We start from the raw sequence: 23,485 nt of genomic DNA, 5'->3' as shown, positions 1-23,485 counted from the left end.
ATCACCTGGGCAAAGTTGGTGTCACTTGGTACCATCTTGATTAAGGTGGGTTTTTGCTCTTCTGGTACCAGGTGTAACTGAAGTAAAGAATCGGGCCCCTTGTGTCATAATGTCCCAAAGTGGTGTGTGAACCCTGCCACAAAATCCCCACACCATGTAGGTGGAATGTGACACAACCAACTTCTAGGGCTGTGTCTACACTGGGAGCTTTTGTTGGCACAGCTGTGGTAGTCAAGGCAGGGTGTGAAGAGGTGTGATCCCTGACTAATATAGCTGTGCTGGCAAAAGCCCCAAGTACAGATGCTGCTTACTCTGGCAGATACAGCTTGTCTTGCTTTGGGGGTGTGGGGGTGTGTGTGTGGCTGGAATAAGATATGTCAGTAAAAGCACAGTTCTGCTGGTACAATCCGCATCCACACTCCGAGTGCTTTGCCAGTTTAGTATAGCTCTGTAGTGCAGCCATGGCCTTATAGAACAAAATAAAAGGCAAGTGGTGCCAGACCATGTTAAAACAATAGTTAAAGATGCCTCTGTTTGCTTGATTGTCTAGAGAAATGTGCATAAACTCCGGTGGCCTAAGTGACCAATTGTGGCTGTATCAGTACACCTCTACCCTGATAAAACGCGACCCGATATAGCACAAATTCAGATATAACGCGGTAAAGCAGTGCTCCGGAGGGGCGTGGCTGCGCACTCTGGTGGATCAAAGCAAGTTTGATATAATGCGGTTTCACCTATACCGTGGTAAGATTTTTTTTTTTGGCTCCTGAGGACAGTGTTATATCGGGGTAGGGTATTTATATAGTCCAAATGCATCTGACAAAGTGGGTATTCACCCATGAAAGCTTATGCTCCAATACATCTGTTAGTCTATAAGGTGCCACAGGACTCTCTGTTGCTTTTTACAGATCCAGACTAACACGGCTCCCCCTCTGATGCATAGTCCAAATGATACACTGAGCACTGCACATCCTGAGTCCCTCCCCTGAAGAGCATATGGAAAAAGGGTGAAGGAAGGGGAGCAGTAGCGGGTAGTGATAGTGCATTGTGCCTTACAGGGCAACAGTAGTTGTTTTTTAATCCCTTTGTATGTGGCTAATGTTTGTGTGTGGAGAGGATTAGGATTTAGAGGTTTTATGAAGAAGTGTTAATTTATTAAAGAGTAAATGTGTTTGGTTTTTTTTAAAGCCCACTAGGGGGCTCAGTCCAAACCCATTTGGATTTGGGATGGAGTCTCACTCAGCCCCCCCCACCCCCATGCCTGATGGAGTTTGCCTTTACAGAACTGATCTTTTTCAGGCTTACCCAGACCCAGCATGATGAGAAGTGAAGTACGCCCCAGTTTTCAGTCTCCAAATTCAGTCTCAGCATTTCTGCAGCTCAGTCAGGCTCTTGGCGCTTCAAGTCTTTTTTTGTTTTCATATTTGTGACCTGAAATCTGCGCTCTGTGCATGTGTGTGAGGTGATCATCCGAGATGCTCTGTGAATCGTATTAGTGGTGATAAAACACAGGACTCCGCATCCCCATAGGCAGGATTATCTGCATTAATTAACACAGCTGTTTTTTTTCTACATCTTTGCACACTAACAAGAAATAGTCCAATATGAACCTCTGGTTCAGCCATCTGTTCCACTCCTGGAAAAGTCAAGTGAATGCTCTTGGAGAGTGTATGTAAAAACATATCGGTATGAGCACTTGGCTATGTGGTTTAACAGATTTTTGTGGGTGTGGTTGTCTTTTTAAAAGCTGGAACTCCTTATTAACTGATGTCTTTTCTCTCCCTCCCTTCACTTTCATGTCCTGTCCTCCAATGGATTATGGCACCTCACCTGCGGGCTTCGTCCGGTTGGCTCATCTCTGGGTGAGTACATGCTTCGTTAGACTGCTAGAGAGCGGAAATAAATGGTCCATATGCCTCTTTTAAAAACACTGATCTCTTTCAGTTGAAAGGAAACTGGGTTGGCTCTCCTGGCTTATCCTTTGGTGCATTGTTCGTTATGCAATTGCAGGCTTTGCATATGGAGTCTGTGTGGTGGTGATGAAATAGGAGGTGAAGTGAAATGTGTGTTCACGGTTTTGGATAATGAGAATGAGTTTGTTGCTATTTCTGGATATCTTTTTATTAAAGCATCTTTATCAGTAGGCTGTTCTTGCTGGCCAGGATTGCTTTGTATTCTTGCCATTGAAGTAATGCACTTGTTAGTAAGGATTGTTTTGCACTGGGGAAAGAGAACCACTTTCTCCCCATGCCCCTCCTTCTGGAAACTCCCCCTGAAAATGGTGGTGGTGAATCAGTGCTGCAAGGGACCAGTAAGGTTGGAGAGGAAGCCACCCCAGGATTCTCAGTCTCAGATCTGCAGACAGGTGAGCAGCACTTCACTATAAAAGTAACAAACAAGCATGCAAACCACAGGCAGAGAGCTAGGGAGGGAGTAGTGCCAGCACAGTGTCTTCTGGTTTCTGCTTCTTATTGAATAGTTGAGTAGAGTCTTGCGCTAATTTTGTACTGTACCATAAACAGTTTTTATGGGCCTCTCTAACCTACCAGTCTGACTCCACTGGCTTCAGCAGTTATATGTGAAATCTGACCCTGCGTTCCTCAAGAATTCCTGTAGAGCACAGTCTGGAACTGCTAGTATTAACTTATGAAAGCCCCTTGTAATGAGCCTCTCTCTTTTTGGCATAGCTGCCTTTCTGTGCACCTGGGTGCCTTACAGAGGTGGCGGTGTAGGACTGTAGATTTCGGTGCTTAAGTGGTGTTTTATCTGATTATTTTAAATTATATTCTTCTGAAGTGTTGAACAGGATTCACCACTAGTAATGGTTGCTCTCTTCTACGAGGAAGTGGGATGTAGGACAGCAGAAATCCACAGCCCAACGGCTGCATGTATCTGGGTGCTTGCTGATGCAGAAATGCCAGTCACTGAAGAAGCATTTGAGGGGAATGCAAAGGGAACATGAAAGCAGATTGGGTTTAATAACAAGACCAGTGATGTTATGGGCTCTCTTTCAAAATGACACTCGTGGTCAAGAGGGTTTGTGACTTTAGGTAAGGTGTAATGAATCACAGACTATCTGGGTTGGAAGGGATCTCAGGAGGGATCTAGTCCAACCCCCTGCTCAAAGCAGGACCAATCCCCAGACAGATTTTTGCCCCAGATCCCTAAATTGCCCCCTCAAGGATTGACCTCACAACCCTGGGTTTAGCAGGCCAATGCTCAAACCACTGAGCTATCCCTCCCCCCCAAATGAGCATCTCCTAGTAAATAAAAATATAAGCACTAAACACTGGATTCCTTGGGGAAGCAGTGAAAGCAAAATGCCACATCAAGGATATTTTTGTTTGGATTGTTGGAGTTGGTGGGAGATGAGCACCTCTGAAAGTCAGGGCTACGGCCAACTGATCAGTAGCTCCAAACTTGTTTTGATCAGAGTGTGTGTGTGTGTCACACTCTCATACACATTCACGCAGACAACCCTAGTGCATTCACAACAGAGTCAACCCTCTTAGTGTGTGAGGTACAACTGCAGGAAAAAGTCCTTTGCTATTGTGTACGCTGGAGGGGGAACTGGCATGTGCAGCAGAATAAGGCTGTTCACTTACATAATATTCAATGACATGCATGCTGCTACTGAAGGTAGCAGGCAAACTTCCTGCACAGCATCTGTCTAGGAGTCCAGCTACTTAGTCAGCCTGAATACCTAAGAAGAGAGGCCCTCTCTTTGTATTTGGTTGCAGCACTTAAACTCTGCTGGGATGCTTTTGCTTCTGGGACTTGTTCTCCAGGAATGGTGGCTGGACTTCCTCATGTGAGCGACCTCCATATTTGTGACTTTCTCCTATTGACATCCTCAGCAGACCTTGGGTGTAGCTGCTTCCAGGGCCAGAAGGAGGGAAGTTCTCATCTGTTTTATTAGTGGGTTAATTTTGTGTCGTGTGTGGGAGGAGTTGGGGGGTTGTTTTTGGCTTTCAGCTGTACTTTTGCTACCCATTCTGGGTAGCTTGTGGATTATTTTATAGCTATGTTGTATCATAGCAACACCAGTATATACAGTGTGCCAAACAGGCCCTGGCCCAGGAAGCATATTAGGTACAGCACAGAAAGGCATGAGAGAACATGGCATTTTAAAAGACGTGTCTAGCAAACGGTGGGGCTGATTCTGATCTTGCTTACACTGCTGCACGCTTGTGGATGTAAATGAAGGGTAAACCTTGTGTTGGCCTTCTGCACTGAAGGGAATTTCACTTGAAAAGAATGTAGAGTCTGAACAAAGCCACTGGTCCGTCTTCCTTTACAGGAATGTGTATTAGTCACTTCTGCTCGCTAGCATGGCGAGCTACCTGGTGATATTTACATGTCCCATATTGCTCAGCGTGTAGTAATTTGAACATTAATGTTTGCCACAAATTTCTCAAAGGGGTGCTGCATGGAAACAAGCAACTTAGCAGGCTTTGCTGGTATCAGACATTATTTCACTGAATGCTGTGGGTCTTAATCTTGGCCAAGCAAGAAGTGCAGAAGGCTAAACGATATCTTGTTAATGATGGGAAAGAGAAAAACGTGTGAGTTTCACTGGAACAGGGACAGTACTGACCTCACCCAGTAGGGAAATCAGACAGCTCATGTTATCTTTCCATCTATAAACCTTGCTTCTTTATATCTTAGCATTAGATGTAAAAAGAATAGGAAAAGCAGTAAACTAATCTCCACTTTATACCTGCTAAGGAGGAAGGGAGGGCGATGTAGGGAGTGTTCTCTAACTCCACGCTTCTGGTGAAACCGTTTCTAAAGTCTCGGAGAGAGGGAGAGTGCTTCATTGTTGTTTGTATTGCCATGGACACACTAGTAATGGAGTAGATCCTCATTACGCTAGGTGCTGTACAAACAGATGGTTCCTGCCCCAGGGATCTTACAAAGTATAAGAGACAACAGGAGGACACACACAGGTGAGCGAGTACCACGAAACAATGAGACAGAATTGGCCCCCATGATGCCTAGTGGCCCCTGCACACTAGCACCCTAATGGTTGACTCCCCTTTTTTAGGCATCACAGCAAAGGAGAGTTTTGAGGAGGGCTATGAAGGAGGACAAGGAGGTAGCTTTGCAGATGTGTACGGGGAGGGCCTCCCAAGTGTGAGGGACAGCATGGGAGGAAGCATGAGGGTGGTGGTTTGAAGATGTAATGAGCAGGTGATGGAGGCTGGCAACATGGGCTGATCGGAGGCGCCGCCAGCAGCTCAGTACTGAATGGGAGATTGGGGATTGGTTGGATGGAACGTTGGGTTTCTATGGTCATGTAGAAATGGGGGAGAGGGGCGTAAGTTGAGACTCCTGAGGAGGAAGATGAGGAAGTGGCAACACTCAAGGATTGAGTTTCGCTTCCCAGGCTCACCCAGTTAATGGCACACGGGGCCCAGAAAACTAAGCATTCAATTGAGCGGGGGGCGGGGGTGGAGGTGTCACTACTTGCTGGCCTGTCAGGGTATCTCAAGAACCTCCTCCAAAAAATGTCCTCCCTATATGAGCGTCGTCTTGGGGTGTATTGAGGACTGTGTTGGAATTGCAAGCCATCACTTAGCGTGTGCCTGGGGAACAAGGTCCTGGTCCTGCTTGCAGGCTAGGGGGCTGTGTAGCAAAGCATGTGATCAGAGTTTGCCTGGAAAGAGCCATTTTGGAGCGGGTGGAGAAAGTTGTGCCTCTCTGCCTTAGGCTGCCAGTCTCCACTCCCCCACGCCCCCTTGTGTGTTGAAGTTCTGGAGTTTATATTGCAACCTTCCAGCAAGAGTATTTTATGTTTTTATCTAACATCTATGTTTGTATGCTGTGAACATTGCAAGTCCCCACTCCAGAAAATGCAATCTTGCCAGACTTTTCTCTGCCTACTCCAAGCTTTTCCCACCTCACTGATGTTTCTCGCTTCCCAGCAGCTGCTACATGCTTATAATTATCCTGTGATAGTGGGATTCTGTGGTCTGCTGTAAATTTAGATGAACTCCATTGAAATCAGTGTTCTGTAGTTATACTAGGGTGACTGAGAGCAGAACTTGGCTTAAACTAGAGCTGGCCAGAAACAGAAACTTCCCTTGGGGGGCGAGGCAGGAAATTCCAAAACTAAAAAAAAAATCATTCTGAAATGGGGGAAAAAAAATTAAACTTTGAAATTCCCTGTGGAATGGGAATTCTAAAGTTTGTTTGAGAAAGTTAAAACCTGTCGTGCAGGGTTTCCTGCTGGGTTTCCGTTGGAATTTTATCGAAAGCAACATTCCCATGCAAAATTTCAGTGAATCACCATTTTTTTTTTTTTTTTTTTGGTCAGAAAATTTCTGACCACTGCTTTATTATACCTTAACTACAGATAGAACTTGTGGCTCCATCCAGGCAGCACACAGAGTGGAGATACAGCCATTCACATAAAAAGCTCTGAAGAATACAAGAACAGAGGGTGCTAGCATCATATGTATAAACACATACCACCGGGTTATCCTTCAGTGATCGTTATCTCAGGTTATTTAGTTTGTTTGTTTAAATTCCACAATGACAAACTAGTGCAGTGTTTTTCTCAAACTTGTAAAATGTTTTTTCTGTTTTTTTTTTTTCATCTCTGACCCAGCCAAGTGTGTTTTGTTTTTCTTTTTGTTTTTCTTTTAAGGTCTACATATCTTACATCATCTTCTGCCTCTTAAAGGCTTTGGTAAACTGGGGGGAAAAAATTAAGTGTTGTCACAGTGGTTCACAATCTTTCCAGTCCACTGTACCCCTTTCAGGAGTCTGATTTGTCTTGCATACCCCAAGACACTAAAGAGTGACTTGCTTACAAAATCAGACATAATACTAAAGTGTCGCAGCACGCTATTACTGAAATTTTTTTCTCATTTTTACCATATAATTATAAAATCAATTGGAATATAAATATTGTACTTACATTTCAATGTATATTACATAGAGCTGTATAAACAAGTCATTGTATGAAATTCTAGTTTGTACTGACTTCGCTAGTCCTTTTTTTATGTAGCCTTTTCTAACCTAGGCCAATATCTAGAGGAGTTGATGTACCCCCTGGAAGACCTCTGCGTACCCCCAGGGGTGCATGTGCCCTTGATTGAGAACCACTTGATTTAAGACATCATGGCTGGCATCTGAGTTAGAATCCACTTAAACAACTGGCCAGCTCACATCTTAGCACTATTTTTTCAGGCTCTCTGCAAACTTAGGCAGACACTACTTCACTGATTACACTCACCATATCTTGAAAGTTGTTTTTTTATTGAGAACCATAACAGTTAGAGATTTCTTTATTTTATTTTTGGTAAGGAAACACTGCCTCTATGTAACAATTCCTGAGACATTTTATAAGGGTAGTAATTCTACCAGGTAAGTAATATTTAGCTTCTCTCCAGAATAAGCTCATTTTTATTGAGGGATAAATTAATACAGCAGCCACAGTGATTGCTTGTAATACAGTTCTTCTGTCTCTGTTTTATTACTGGTAGCCCTAAAAGTTATTTTCAGGTTTATTTCAACAAATCTTGCACAGTTGAGCTTTGACCTCTAGCTTGAGATACATTTGTAATTTCAGCAAAACTGTCTGCTTGTGTTTTTGGTTTAGGAGGCTGGTGTTTATGGCTGGAACGTCCTGTTGTTGCAATAACATCAAGGTTCTTAGCAGAATTCGTCTGCAATCTATTAAAAAGAGACATGAAAATTGAACACTGAAGTGCAAAAGGCATGATTTGAAAATAGAGAAACACTGATAAACTTGGTAACTTTTTAAAAAAAAAATCTAGGTTTCTTAGAAATCAGATGCAGTAAAGCTGTTACCTGACCAAGGTAAGGGCCCATTGTGCTAGCTACTTTACTGGTATAATTTCTTTGAGAAGTGAGACTATTTCTAAAATTTACAGACTTATGCTGGTTACCGTGTGGTATTATTTTGTCAACATTTGGTGCCCTGTGACTGTTGGCCCTACAGTGGTATTTGCAGCATTAAGTATAAGCAGCACTACAGATGCCATGATAAATTGTATGCTTTGTTTTAGTGGCGGCCATTTGTGAATTTTAATGCTTTCAAGCTGTATTGTAAGAGGGGAAAATTTTGTTTTATTCTTCATAGGGTAGATAATCTGTTCATAGACAATTTAACTCTTTGATAGTTTGGCCCTGTAATCCATGAAAGGTCAGTGTTTTAATGGGTTGTCTCGTGAAATGATACATCAGGCCAGGGGATGCGCTTTAGTGCAAAGCGAGTTTTTTCAAAACATAATTTTTAGAGGTTTGTTAATATTACTGAGTGCTTGTTCTTTCCTAGTTTTTGTTGCTATAGCCCTTTTCTTATTCTTTTCTCCTTGATTGCTTACGTAGCCTGTCTCCTATCATGTGCTGAGCAAACTGATGAAATGAACAGTGATTTCATGCAAAATGAGAAGCATATGATACTGACTTAACTTACTCAAAAGCTAAGTTCATAAATAGGGATTTAATTGATCAAATGTAATTACTCAGATGTATATGAATAAAAGAAAATGTAGGCTGAATATCAGGATACACTTAATACAGCAAGATCCACTAGGCTGTGGAAAAATTTCCCAAGGGAAGTGGTGGTAACCTTCCTACCTATGTCAACTTCCCTCCCCCTGCACAGCATTTAAAACTAATTTGAATTCCCAGACAAATTACTACTTAAATGGAATTAAGGTATCTTTGAATCTAAAAAAGAGATTAGCCATTTTTATTTATTGCATTTATTTGAAGTTGCACCTATAATCTTTAAAAAAAAAACCTCTGCTCTTTTGTCTGTTCTAACCCTGTGCTGGTGGAGAACCTGATTAGTTGCCAATTGCAGGAAATGAAAGGGAACAGCTGATTGTTTATTCCAGGGAAGGCACGATTATTCTTTAATATTAAATATTTTGTATTGGTGCCAAGGTGCCCTACCATGCTGAGTGCTGTATAAAAACACAAGACGACAACAGTCCCTGCGTGGAAGAGCTTACTACTGATTTTTAGACAAGATCCGTGATCTCAGGGTGCTTCAGAGCTGAAAATTTGACCTATTTCTTGCGCGCGACCCGACCCCCCCCCCAATCCATTAAGTGAGCCAGATGTACACCATGAGCCAAATAACTGACATCTCTTCACTCTGTGACTTGGGTCCTACTATCAGAGAGACTTGGTATTGCCAACCCCAAGCATTCAAAAATCATGAATCAGGTCTCAAATAATCATGATCTTAATATGCATTTTGATGTTTGAACTGCCAGTTCATGATTTTCAAACTTTTTTTCACAGCCATGAAGGCTATAAACGTAATTTTTAAAAGGAAAAGTAGTAACGTGACTCCAGGAGCTGGAGCTTTAAAAAATAAACAACCCACCAACTATTGTGAGATTTGTGATATTAAAATGGTAAGAGTTGACAACACTGGCATTCTCTCCTCTGTATTACTGCAGCTCTGGAAATGAAACTGACACACTTGCTAACAGTCCCTAGATTTGAATGTCTGGAGGTGGCAGGCTTTCAGTGGTGGTCCTATAACTAAAAATTCACTTCTTTCCATTGATTCAACGGACCTGATTTTTGCAAACTTTCAGGGCATTGTACAAAGCTTTTCTACATCCCTCAAGCAAAAGCCGTAGTAAATACTTCAAATACAAAACATACTATTTTTTTTATTGTTTACATTCATATATACATCCAGACAACATTGTGGTGGGTGTATGTTTGAAAACTGAAAAGTATATAAAATAACAGGTCAGGTTAAGCCTGTGTTGACACTCTGCAGGCATCAGTGTGTTCGCTTAGGGCTTGTCTACGTTGACAGCCTTGCTGTAGTGCTTAGTGAAGATGCTGCATATGCCAACAGGACAGTTTATCCTGTTTGGAGTAGGTGCTCCACCTTCCCGAGAGGTTTAGCTATGTCGATGGGAGAAGCTCTCCCATCAACATAGCACTGTCTACATTGGGAGTTAGGTCAGTACAACTATGTCGCACATGAGCAATATAGTTATACTAACATAACTTAGTAGTATAGACCAGTGGTTCTCAAAGTTTTTTTTTCTGGTGACCCAGTTGAAGAAAATTGTTGACGCCCATGACCCAGCGGAGCTGGGGATGAGAGGTTTGAGGTGCAGGAGGGGGCTCTGGGTTGGGGGGGAGGGAGCTCAGGGCTGGGGCAGGGAATTGGGACGTGGGCTTACCTCCGGCAGCTCCTGGTCAGCGGCACAGCTGGGGTGCTAAGGCTGGCCGTTCGTCTGTCCCGGCACTGTGGAACGCGCCGCACCCTGGAAGCGGTCAGCAGCAGGACCAGCTCCTAGGCGGAGGCGTGCAAGTGGCTCCATGTGGCTTTTGCCCACAGGCACTGCCCCCCCCAGCTCCCATTGGCTGATTCCTGGCCACTGGGAATGCAGAGCTGGTGCTTGGGGCAGGGGAAGCACCAGCCCCGTGACCCCCCCCCCCCTCGCCCCGGCCTAAGTGCTGGACCTGCTGTTGGCCGCTTCTGGGGTAGAGCGCGTTGTCGGAACAAGTAGGAACTAGCCTATCTTAGCTGGGCAGCACCGCTGATGGGACTTTTAATGGCCCGGTCGGCAGTGCTGACCAGAGCTGCTGTGACCCAGTGCCTTCCATTCTGCCACCCAGCACTGGGTCGCGACCTGCAGTTTGAAAACCACTAGTATAGACCAAGTGTTAGTTCTCATAGGTGCAAAGCTGAAATTAACCCTTTGACTTTTCAGAAAATACTCAAATGACTGTGAGGACACTAGAATAAGCCAGATCTGGAGTTTCTGGGCCAAACTGCCTTTTGAGAGATTGTGTTCCAAAAAGGAACAGATTACAAAAATGCATTATCAGGATTTGTTAAAATTTGATCACGCTTAGATAGTCGAAATGATACAAAATGGGGGAGAGTGGGTGGGAAGGAGAGTCTTCCATGGTAAAAGACCCTTCCCCCCCCCCATGAAAACTTTCAGACAAATGATATGGCTTTGGCAAAAATTGATGCATTGTGCCAGAATTGGGATTATAATGGCGAGTTATTTTTTAACATTAACTATAGGGTTGCTGTTGTGGCTTTGTAATAAAACACCGAGGAGTGAACACACTGTAGAGACGACTTATCCTAGAGACTAGTAATGAGCTGGACTGATGATCTAATAAATCTCTTCCACTTCATTTCTTAGCTCAGAACGTGACAGGCTTTTAAAAGCCGTCATCCCCAAAGGTTGCCCTTCTGTTACAGCAAAGCACTATCTGCATCAGCTTTCAAAAGCTATGGAAATATTTTCCACATATTTGTAACTTTACCTCTATGGCAGATTATTAAAGACTTTGTCGATAGTAATTTTCTCCCACACAATGATTATGTTAATTTGTACACTTCTCAATGGAAGGGAAAATATACTGGGAATCTGGATCTTAAATCCCTTGCTGAGAAAGGAGAAAGGTCATGTACTCTATTTATTTATTGACAGAAATATATCAGAATTAGACCAAAGTGGATTTGTCCTACTATGCAGTGCCAAGTTGAAATGAGATTTCCTGTAGACCTCTCCATAGCCTTCTGATACCAATTGAATCAACATTTGTGATTATACCAGTGAATGTGAACCGTAGAGCCAGGGCCGTCAAACCAGAGGTTGACGAGACAAAACCACTGACTTCCCGCGGATTGTTTGCTTGCACTACTTAATGTTGCTGCTGCTGGTTTGACCTAATTCGTGCACCAGTGTAGAAAAGACAAGTTGACATTTTCAATTACTTCTAGCCAGTTCACAGTAAATACTTATTGTGTGGCTGTTTTCTTTCTTTTAAACTTTAGTTACCATTCAGCTTCAGGTCACTTAATTTTGTTCTTTCTTGTAGTGTATGTCAATTTTGATCTCCTCCCCCGTCCCCAGATTCTCTTGTTTTTCACATTAAAAATCCCTAAATGTTGCGTGCGCGCACACACAATTCCTTTTTAGATGGTAAGCTCCTTGTGATCAACTCTTCAGGGTAGGGTGAGTTTTATTCAGAGCAGAGTGCATCGTTGATGTTTGTTAAATTTTTAACATAAGGCTAACGGGCATTGAAATAAGAGGACCCTGGGTCTGTAACTGCATGCTTGAATGTGGGAATCCTACTATACTGTATATTCTGTGGTGTCTTAGCAGAACACAGGGATTTATTTTCGAAGATTTTTATATATGAGCTCTTATTTGTCTAGGGCAAGAGTTCTCTTCCATCGTAATGGAGATTCCAAAAGGCTTCTAAATTCACTATTAAATGCACCATATTTAAACTGCTGGGATGGCGTGTTTTTGAAAACAGCACAGTGCGCTTACTTGCTCGCCCTCTGTTCGCTCTCTTTTACCTCTGCCCTCTTCTCTGCAAGACTCTGTTGATCTTCACCAGTCAAGGCTGCAAGAGTTCTGAGTTTGCTGCTGGCCTGGAACTACCTTGTGGTTTTCAGTAAAACAGTCTGCTGCCTTAGCCGCACATATACATGCTAAAAAGGAATATGATTTCTATGCTTATAATCCTTATTAAAATAACAGCATTCAGCTACTGACGATTCATGATTCATTAATATGACTGAATTTCTAATTGGGTTGTATAATGTGATTTCTAACTTGCATAAAAAAATCGCAATGAATAGGGAAGTTCTTTAAATATTTGCAGTCCTGTCTTGGCATGGATCAAACTGTTTATAGCTAAGAATTTAAGAAATTTCCATGACTTCCTATGGGATTTCAGAGGTCAGTTTGGGGATGTGTAGGAAGGAAAAGGTTAGAAAATGAGCCAAAACCTAAGTGAAAGTTTAAAAAATGAGGCAGATTTGAGCTTATACCAAAGTAATATTTAGTCAATTTGCCTAATTTTTTTTAACTTGAATGGGAACTAATATTGGGTAGTGTTGTGTTAAATGCTCATGTAGGGTTTTTAACGTTGTATACAGTAATATTCCTGGCTCATTAAACTGTATAGTATATGATGTAACAGGTAACTTTTTTTAAATTAAAATTCTATCTAATGCTAATAGTGTTATGAAAGAACCAGTTTAAAAAGTGTCCCCCAATCTGGGTTAATATACAGCACAGATCCATACATTCTATAGAGAGTCTTTGATATAAACTGTCTCCTAACACTCTTTAGAGTTACATATCAGTTTTAATGTTTTGTATGCGCTGCCCTTCCTCCCCCCCAGTTTGAAATATGTGTAATTACTGTTAGTGCACCTCTACCCTGATATAACACGAATTCGTATATAATGCGGTAAACCAGCGCACCAGGGGGGCGGGGCTGCGCACTCTGGTGGATCAAAGCAAGTTAGATAAAACGCGGTTTCACCTATAACGTGGTAAGATTTTTTTGGCTCCCGAGAACAGCGTTATATCGGGGTAGAGGTGTATTTAAAAAAATAAACAGGTTTAACATTCATTTTGCTCTATTAAGAATGGTCGTAATTGGCTATACCAATATTCCATCTAGCCCAGTATCCTGTCTTCTGTCTAGTGGCCGATGCCAGATGCTTCAGAGGGAATCAAAGAACAGGGCAATTATCGAGTGATCCATTCCCTGTCCTCCGGTTCCAGCTTTGGGTAGTCATTGGTTTAGGGACAACCAGCGCATAGGGTTGTGTTCCTGACCATTTTGACTAATATAGTCATTGATGGTCCTATCCTCCATGAACTTATTAATTCTTTTTTGAACCCAATAATACTTTTGGCCTTCACATACCTAGGCAACGAGTTCAACAGGTTGACTGTGTTGTGTGAAGAAATACTTCCTTATATTTGTCTTAAAGCTGCTGCCTATTAATTTCATTGGGTGACCCCTGGTTCTAGTGTTACTTGGAGTAAATAACACTTCCTTATTCACTTTCTCCACACCGTTCATGATTTTATAACCCTCTATAATGTCTTCCCCCTTAGCTGTCTCTTTTCTAAGCTGAATAGTCTCTTTTTAGTCTGTCTTTATATGGAAGCTGTTCCATAACCCTAATAATCTTATTCCCCTTTTCTGGACATTTCCAATTCTAATATAGCTTTTTCAGATTGGGTGACCAGAACTGTGCACAGCATTCAAGATGTGGGGGTACCATGGATTTATATCGTGACAGAAAATCTGTCATCTTTTCTATCCGTTTCCTAGAGATTTCTAATATTGCTATTTTTTTGACGTCCGCAGCTCATTGAGTAGATGTTTTTGGAGAACTATCCATGACTACAAGATTGTTCTTGAGTGGTAACAGCCAATTCAAACACCATCATTTTGTATGTATAGGTGGAATTATGTTTTCTAGTGTGCAATACTTTGCATTTATCAACAATGAATTTCATCTGCCGTTTTGTTGCCCATGTTGTGCGATACTTTTGTAAGCGTTCAAAGTCTGTTTTGGACTTGGGGTTAGCAACACTACTTGCAGCTAAGTATTCAAAAATCATGAGTCAGGACCCAAAAAATTATGAGATTGGTTTAAAAATCTAATTTTTAAACCAAACTGGGGTTCTTATTTGAGATCTGTTTTTGAGCTTTTAGTGCTCACATTTTCAAGTACTTCAGTGTAAGCATGAAGGCTAGAAACTGATTTAATGAAACTGAGATTTGCCCATCATCATGAGAGTTTTGGAGCTGGGGCTTTATGAAAACAACAAAATATCATGAGAATTATGATTAAAATTGCAAAAGATGGCAACACTGATAAGGAAAAGCTAGGAAATATTTGTATGTCTCTTAACAGCGTGAACCTGTAATGGAAGCTGGTTGCAAGCTTTCTAGAGAGAGGATTACACACTGTGGCAAGGCCATCAGGGTGGGCGTCTTTCAGTGGGAGGTGAATTCTTTATGAGGAAATAGATTGTTTGTTTGGAAAGTATCAGGTACTAGTTGAAAACCAAAAGTTTGAAATTGGCCCTTGCTAGGATGCTGTTGAAATAAACTTCAGTGCGGAGTGCTGGAGGTTCAATGCTTATTGACCCCAAACCAGGAAGCACCTCAGTACTGAATATTAATAGGGTGGGACGGAGTTGATCTTAATGCAAACAGAAAACTGATCCATAGTTTAAATCTCTTCCCATTTTGCTCCAAAAGGCTTTTGTTGCCATGAGGTCTGTTGTGGATTATGTAAATATGTGAGAGACAGCAGTTGCTTTCTCTTTGTTGGTACGTTTACATGCGAGGAAATCCATCTCGATGAGGACTTGCTGGAGCTGACATGATGATGTAAAATTGTATAGTGTATCTATTTTCTACTGACAAATTCAAAGAGAGAAGATTTAATAGTTCCACAGTTAGTACAATAGAAAACACTGTGTACCCTACAAGTCTCCAGACCATGGCATGGGAACTTTCTCATCCTAGTACAGAAATTATTTTCAAAAGAGACCAACTCAATTATCCCTTTTTGAAGACAAGAACCCAGATACCTCACTTAAGTTTGCTTGTTTCACAAGTACTCACTCTCTCCCCCCCCCCACGGGTTTTAATCGAGTTAGTAAAGATATATTAAAAGCAAAGTTCGGATGATTGGGGACACAGTAACTGTTCCATTTCTTACTTAATGGCCTTTGTTTTATATCTTTAAAAAAGTTTTTCTTTTGTAAGTAGATCGTTATGGGAGAATAGCTCCATGCTTCTGAACTACACTACATTTTTCTATTTTTATAGAGAAAGTTGTATCTAAAATCTAGGACCTTGTAGAAAAAGGTTGTTCTGATTTAAGACATTCATCAGAAAAATTTCTAAATTTGTGTATTTCTTTTCTGTATTGTTTCCAATTTATTTGTAACGTTCTAAAGCTGTTCTTCTGCTTACTCCTCCCCTACCTTATAAACACTTCACTGCTCTATCCTCTTAGCTGTCGCAGTGGGAGTAATCATGTCATTTCAACCTCCTCTTAAAGGACAGTGTTTGTTGTGGGTTAGAGCAGAGATTTAAAGAAGCTGGGATTAGATAATGTATCTAGTTGAAGTACTCAAAAGGCATCCATTCCTATAGCACTGGTAGTCTATATAATGTATATAATACAGTCTAATATCTCACTTCAGGAAGTTCTCCTTTTGTGAGACCCAGCTATTAATATGCATAGACAGAACATTTTTCATAAAGGGCTTTACCCTGTGGGGACTTCATCTGTGACTTTTTCAGTGACATGAAACAGTCTGTTGTCGGTAACTTGCATGTCATGCAGCGCCATGCCACAGAGCCCAAGAGAGGAAAAGACTGTTTCTGACTATTCCTAGACATGGATTTGCCAACTGGTTCTGTCACCTAATGGAGGCTTGTCTACAAACAAACTGAAATCAGTTGTAGTTACCAAATTGCACTGAAATAACTACTAGTATTGAGGTTTTTTGTTTGTTGTTTTTTTAATTTAAGCCTGGTCTAACATAAATGTTTGACTGGTATGGCTATGTTGGTTAAGGATGTGATCTCCCCCCTCCCTCCCCCCCAAATCCCACATCCATTTGTAAACTTTAGTCTTTACCAGTCTAACTGCATCCAGAGATGAAGCATTTTTATACTAGCACAACTGCATCCACACTACAAGGGTTGTACCGCTAGCCGTTATACTATATTAGTATAGTTAAAGCAGTACAACTTTCCACTGTAGATGAGTCTACCCTAGAAGCACTTTAATGCTATTCCTTTACTAGTATACTGTACTGCCAAAGCTGTGCTTTACAATGGTATACGAAACCCCCCCCCCCCCCCGCGCAAATCAAGTAAAAGTGCAGTTTTGCTTGTATAACCGTCTCTGCTACAGGCTCTTGCTGGCCTAGCTATGTAAGGCAGGGATGAGAAGAGCCACTAATCTGTAACGTGTATATAATGCCTAAGTGTTGTCTGTTCCAGTTTGTGTGGAGGCAAATCCAAAGAATTCCTTGTTCTATCCAAGGACTATCCTTCAAGGATTGCTTCCTCTGGGTGCTTGGGTAGAGTACCTGGGTAACTGCAAGATTGTGGGTCTTCTCCCCCACTCCCCCCACAGTCTACAGAACAAAGATTGATGTGAAGTCAGGATTTGATTAACAAGGCGCAGGCACAATGTTAGGAAGGCTCAGAAGCGAATGGAGCCAACATATACTAATGGTAGTGACAGATTTCTGTTGAATTCAAGTGTACAGGGTCAGGCCCTGAATGCATCTGTGTGTGTGTGGGGGGGGGCACAATTGGAAATGGCCCCTCTCCTGTCACAAGGCCTGAGCTGGGCCGGATCTTAGGGATCAGGCTCCGTATCCTGCAATCCTTCCCTTTAATGCCTATAGGTACCCGGCCCAAACTGCTTTGCTAGCTTCTCCGTGGTCCCAAGCGCCCTGGGCTGAGTAACGGGGAGGAGGGCAGGGGGATCATATGGGTGCTTTTTCTGGTTCATTATCAGGCCCAGGGAAGGGCCTGGGCAGAAGCAGGAGCTGCCTAGGGGGAGTGGGGGTTGGGGGGGGGCTTGTCCTACAGATTTTACTTCTCCCCATTTTTCAGTAGGGAAGGAAAATCCTCTTACAGCAGCCTCCCCCCTCCCCCTTGTCAGTGGGGCACAGCAGCCTCACCCCCCCTCCCCCCGCTCGGAGTGGGGCACAGGACCCCCCCCTTCCCCCACAGCTCGGAGTGGGGCACAGCAGCCGCCCGTTCCCGCCTCCCTCTGTCCCGCGGGGGGAACGCGCCCCGCTGTCTGTCTGCGCGCTCCCGTGGCTCCCCGCAGGGCGCCCCGCTTTCGTCGCGTGCGCGACGCGCTCCCGCCCCTCCCCCTCCTCCGGGAGCCGCGGGTTCCCAGCCGCCAATGGCGGAGCCGGCGGCGGCCCCGCCTTCCCCGCCCGGCCAATAGAAACTTACTACTATGTTATTGGGGGGAGGGGGCGCGGGGTCGGGGGGCCGCTGGCGCCGGTGAGTGAGGAGACAGCGGCGGGCCGGGAGCCGGCGGGATTCCCCCCCTAGCCCGCCCCGGTGTGTGAGGAGAGAGAGACCGCCCGGCCGGGTACGGTGCGGGGGGCTCACACGGGCAGCCGGCGGGAGGGAGGGGGGAGCTAGTGGGAAGCAGCGGCCTGAGGGGGGGGGCTAATGGTCGGGGGGGCTAGTGGGCTGGGGGAGCAGCGGTGGGGGGGCTAATGGGCTGGGGGGGCAGCGGTCGGGGGGGGCTAGTGGGCTGGGGGAGCAGCGGTGGGGGGGGCTAATGGGCTGGGGGGGGCAGCGGTCGGGGGGGCAGCGGTCGGGGGGGGCTAGTGGGCTTGGGGAGCAGCGGTGGGGGGGCTAATGGGCTGGGGGGGCAGTGGGTATAAGGGAAATGGGCGGGAGGGGGCGGCCTAGAAGGGTCAGGGCAGGGGGGCTTGGGGTGTCGGCATGGGCATAGGGGGTGCAGGGTCTGGCCGGGGTGGGGGTGGGGCAGGGCGTGGGGGGGTCTCGGGCATGGCGCGGGGGCACTGTGGGACAGGTGAGCATGGGGGGGGCACGCAGCTGGCAGTGGGGCTGAGCATGGCGTGGGGTGGCAGGGTCGGTGTGTTTGTCTCTCTGCCTTGCCTGGGCTTGAGCACATCCCCAGGGCGCTTCGCACATCCCCAGGGCGCTTCGCACAGCAAGGTGCGCGGCATGGAGAACGGTGGGAGGGAAGATTGGTGGCTCTAGAGGAGACCGGAATTGTCTGCGCGCAGAAATGGTGGGATGCGAGATGTTAAGGGAGGAGGAGGAGATGATGGTCAAGATCATGTGCTGTGTGTGTGTCCATTTAATGTCAGCCCCGTCCTTTATGAAGGAGAGGCTTTCCTGTGTGTGCAGAGGGATGGATGTGCGGAATCAGTAGGTGTTCCCTATTTCTAACCTCCGTGAGTCTATTGTGTGGGAGGGAGGTGGGTTAGGAGATTCAGGAGGAGGATGAGAATGAAGATATGGCGGTGAAAGGTTTGAAAAACCTCAAAACACAATCCGTCAATTGTTTGAGCTCTGAGAGGAAGAGGTTTCAAAAACAATGCAGGCCTGGTAGATGAGCTGAATTGAAGGTTGTGATGGTGGAGCAGGTACTATTGTTACTGAAGCTGTTTTGCTTGAACCATGCCTACAAAGAAAATTGCCTCTGCTTTAAAAAAAAAAAAAAAAAGGCAGTTTACACATGGGATTAATTTTTGAATGCTTTAGTGATCAAAGAGTTAAACCAATCTCCCTGTGTTGCATCCTGCTTTTAGTCATGGATTTGATTGGTCTTGTATATTTCTTGATTTGCTTCTGTTCATGTTAAAGGGACACTGTGCAATTAAGAGGGATTTTTAAAGTGAATTCTAGCATTTAAAACTAAAACACTTTCAAAAGGACATAATCCATTTAAAAAACACACATCTGCCTGAAAATTATCTCAACAGTTGTTTCAAGCAGCATTGGAATAGAAGAAAAGAAACACTTCTGGGTTTTTTCATCCTTCAGTTTGTGTATTTAATGGCACTATGTTTAGTCAGTTTCACTTGTGTGATCACTTTCCTTATAGTTTGGGTAAAGCAACTACCTGTTATTTTTAAAAATTAGAAAATGTCTCATTGTACAATTACAGAAATTACCAGAAGCACTCAGGATCAGGAGTATGTATAATCTCAGCAATTGCTTTTAATTTTTTTTATTGACTAGATTTCAAGTAAATTATGTTCCTTTTACATCTTAATTTATTTTGCACTAGTTTGCCAATTGTATGGTAGCTGAAGAAAAGCCAGGTAAAACTCTAATTTTTAAATGTTAGCACAGAAAGTAACAAATTAATGTTTGTAGAATTTCATACTGCCACTCGCTTTATTAAAATAATGTCTCCATGCATATGATATTCAGCTAAGTGTATTTAATTAAAAATAAGCCAATAGGTTTATAAATTACTCAAACATCTTGTTTCTGAAACATTTCTGTTCATAAGAGATTTCTTCTAAGCCCTATGGGGCAGGGACTACCATGGTGTTTGTACAGTGCAGCGTGGGGCTCTGACCTAGTTGAAACCTTTTTAGGTGCTTCTATGATATAAAGATAATATGTATATCTTATAAACAATTACTGCACTTCTATCTTGATGAATATTCAAGTCCTTAGTCTGGAAATGCCACCAAAATATAATGTCATGTGATTTAGCAAAGGGCAAAAGATGGCTTATATTTGGAGAGAGTGCTTTTTCTAGAAAGGATGGCTTTTTAGAAACCTAATTTTACAGAGGCTCAGTGATGTGCACTATATCTTGACTTCAATGGGAGCTTTGTCAGTTGTGCCAGCTTTCTGAGTTTTCTTTAATGATATTACCCTAAATTAATAAGAAAATTCCAGCTGCTAAGTTTGTTGAACTTGGGTGCTGCCTCTGAATTGGGGAAAACCATTAGTGGACTGAAGGAACGTATGACTGCTTGAATCCATTATTTTATTTCATAAATGGACAATGCCAGCCTATAATTTCTCTGGTTGGGAAATGTAAGATGTAACAGATGCTCAAAAAGCACTGAGGTCTTCTCACCGGTTTCTACTGTTGTGGCATGCCTTCAATAAGAGAGAAGGCTTGGGCTCTTTTGTGTCCCATGACGAAATACCTGTCAAGGCACATTTCATAAACTTCAGATAAACATCTCTTGCTACAGTTAGCTGTAGATAAATTACTCTTTCTTCTCTCTGCTCCGCTAATTTTCAAAAGTGCCTTGCGACTTACACTCATAAATCCAATTTTCAAAAGTAATGTAAACTCCTAAGTCACTGGAGTGCTTTTGAAAATTTTACCCCTAGTCTACATCTAATATATATAATTACTGCAGCTATTGTGCATTAAGATGGCAGTTGTATGAGTTGATGTGATATTTTCAGTTGTCTGCCTTTGAATTTTCAAGGCTGAAGAATCCATCTGTTATGTCATACCTTATTCTTTTAGTTATTGCCTTATTGAGTAAATTCAAAGTTATAGTAGATGTGTACCTCAGATTTTATGCCACTTCCCTGGTAAGCAACCACACTTAAAGTACAGTCATTAGTGATCAAAGAATCGCTGTACAGTAAGAGGCTTCGAACCATAGGACATTTCAATGCTCTAGATGCTTTGATATAACAGGCAGATTCTCATATGAAATGAGATTCTGTACTTGTGCACACAAGTGACAGAGTGATCTTTAGAAGCTAAATGCTGTACTGATATTTTAGATCACAAGTGAGTCATGAAATAGAGCTGTCCTTCAGGAAACTAAATTTATTTGTAAACCAAGAAATCCAAACAGGGAAAACATAATTCCTTATGATTCCTTGCAATATGATAAACAGTGTGTCAGAGTAATGTCTGTTTAGAAGATTATCAAGCACAGCTTTTGTCTGATCCATATTCTAATACAGGATAATGGATTGACACCCTCTGCATTAAATGGATTGGCTTTGAAGAGATTGTATTTGTGAGCACAAATTTGTTTTATACCTTTGTTTTCCACAAAGGAGTTTGCTCTGTCAACCTTTTACTATGATGTTGTTTACATCTTTGTTTATTGGAAAGAATCCCAGAAGTTGGAGTCCTAAGAGAAGGAACATACCAGAAATGATCCTTCTTGGAACATGATCATGCAAAAAACTGAGCTTTTTAAACTGGTGGCAAGACCATTGATTCACCTTGACTAGCAAAATCTAGTCAGAGCTCTGGAGGACAGAGGAGTGTGATTCTATTTTTGCTGTTCATCTGTGTGTGCTGATGTGCCCTTGAAATTTGCTGTTCAGTTTTGAGAACTTTTGCCCAGTCTGTATTAACTAAAAGAATAATAAACCTATATGTGTACACTGGGTTAGGTTAGTGTTTGGATGTGCTGTACTGGGAATTGACTAATGCTTGCTGAAATTGTTTTTTCAAATTCATGGTGAAAAGGAATGATAAGAAATCTAAGGTGTTGTGGAACACTTTATTTTAAAGAGGAGAGGTTCATTTGGGCTGGCGGCATGCTTGTCCTGCCATAGATTAACGATGAAACTAGCCTCCCATTATAACCTTATTTCCTGCCTCAGAATTCATTCGAGACATACCAGCTTCCCTGAAATTTCCTGGGCCGTGTTTAATCTCAGCATAATTTTTCAAAGATGTTAGAAAAAATACCAAATAGAATAAAAGGTTTTCAAACTTGCAGTCTTTCTTTTTAGTGAAATCAAAGGCTCTTTATTATGTGGAGTTTTTATATTTCAAATTGAAGCCTAGTTTGTTTGTGATCCATTGTATTTGCTGTGCTTTCTCCGTACTTTGCTTCACCTTAGTTTTATGCCATTGGCTGAATGTGTGGATAAAGATGAGCTCTTTGTGATTGTTTATAGCTGTTGTCCGTTCTAATGTGGTATATTTCTCACTTGTTGCACTGCTTTGATGAATAGGAAGATCACTTAAAGCTCCAAAGAGCTATGGGATGCAGTGTCGACAGGAGTTATCTTTGTCCATCAAATGGATTAGATAGGAATGTGGTTTCTAGTTAATCCAGATAATAGTATTAAAATATGTCTTTACATTCTATCAGTTGTTTACACTTGTATTCTGTTTACTATGAACTGTTACTTGCATAACACAACTATTGGTGTGTTTGAAAATCAAATATTAACTTTTGTGTGTGGATATATGTCTGTTAATTGTATGAAGCAGTTCTAGATTGGGGTGAGATTCTATTTTAATTTGATGTGCTCTTGAGGACACACTCATACAGGATTTTGCTGGGATTTTGATATACCGCTTTTACGGTAAATCCCTATGTAATCCTGTTAGTCATTTTACCTTTTAAAATACATTTTACACAGAGCAAACATATCAAAAACTATAATTTTATGTGTAATTTGCATTGTCCTATATTGCACAGTGACTTGTTTAATTTTTATATCTGCTCAGATGAAGGACATCAAACATTTTGCTTACTTTGAGCATCTCTCTTTTCTGTCATCACTCACATATAGTGAAAGCATAATCACTGCAGCAAGCTTACAACCTGCAGGGCGCTTCTGACATTAGAAGAGTTAAGTGACAGTAGGCAATAATCTGTCTGCATCATGTGATGTTGTGTACTCTTCCTCCCACACATGTATATTTGAAGAGTGGTTTCTCCCATCTGTTGTTGGAGATGAGTGCCTTGTGATGTCACTTTTTTTAAATCCCCAAGCTTTCTGGCAGATTCAACACTTGAACTAACAGTTTTCCTTCTGAATGGAAGAAAATCTGCACCAGTATGTTTAGATGGTCCAGTGGATTGCCCATTCTCCTGAAAGCATAAAGTGCCTTTTGAGAGTTTAGGGAACCAAAATGTTTTTTTGCGTTACACTCTGGAGTCGATTGAGGAGTTGTGGCCCATATAATTCAAAATGACATTCAAACAATGCAGCAAGGACTACTAGGTAAAATTTGGACTATTAATTTAGTAGCTGATTCTATAAAAACAGTTCCAATAATCTTTCTGGCCGCCAGCTTGTTTAGGCTTAGTGTTACCAATTTGTATGTCATCTGTTGTCTTTGTCTTGAACTGTTCTTTTAGATAACAGTAGAATAAAGTTCCCCAGTATTCTGACCTCA

General features: G+C 42.5%; 1 protein-coding gene across 4 annotated transcripts in view; it reads left to right on the top strand.

Moving 5' to 3' along the window:
* Nucleotides 1-23,485, top strand: part of EPB41 (erythrocyte membrane protein band 4.1) — a 160,962-nt gene that overhangs the window by 14,773 nt on the left and 122,704 nt on the right. The window contains exon 1 of one of the 4 annotated variants that reach the window (XM_044997491.1): nucleotides 17,864-17,950. The exons of 2 other annotated variants lie outside the window; for them this stretch is intronic. The gene's annotated coding sequence lies outside the window, so the exon portion shown is untranslated. Of the gene's footprint in view, nucleotides 1-17,863; nucleotides 17,951-23,485 lie in introns of those variants that run through there. One more of the 4 variants, XM_044997493.1, reaches the window with a different exon arrangement.

This window comes from Mauremys mutica, chromosome 23 (assembly GCF_020497125.1).
Source record: "Mauremys mutica isolate MM-2020 ecotype Southern chromosome 23, ASM2049712v1, whole genome shotgun sequence".
Taxonomy (NCBI): domain Eukaryota; kingdom Metazoa; phylum Chordata; order Testudines; family Geoemydidae; genus Mauremys; species Mauremys mutica.
This window is presented reverse-complemented; position numbering and strand designations above follow the sequence as displayed.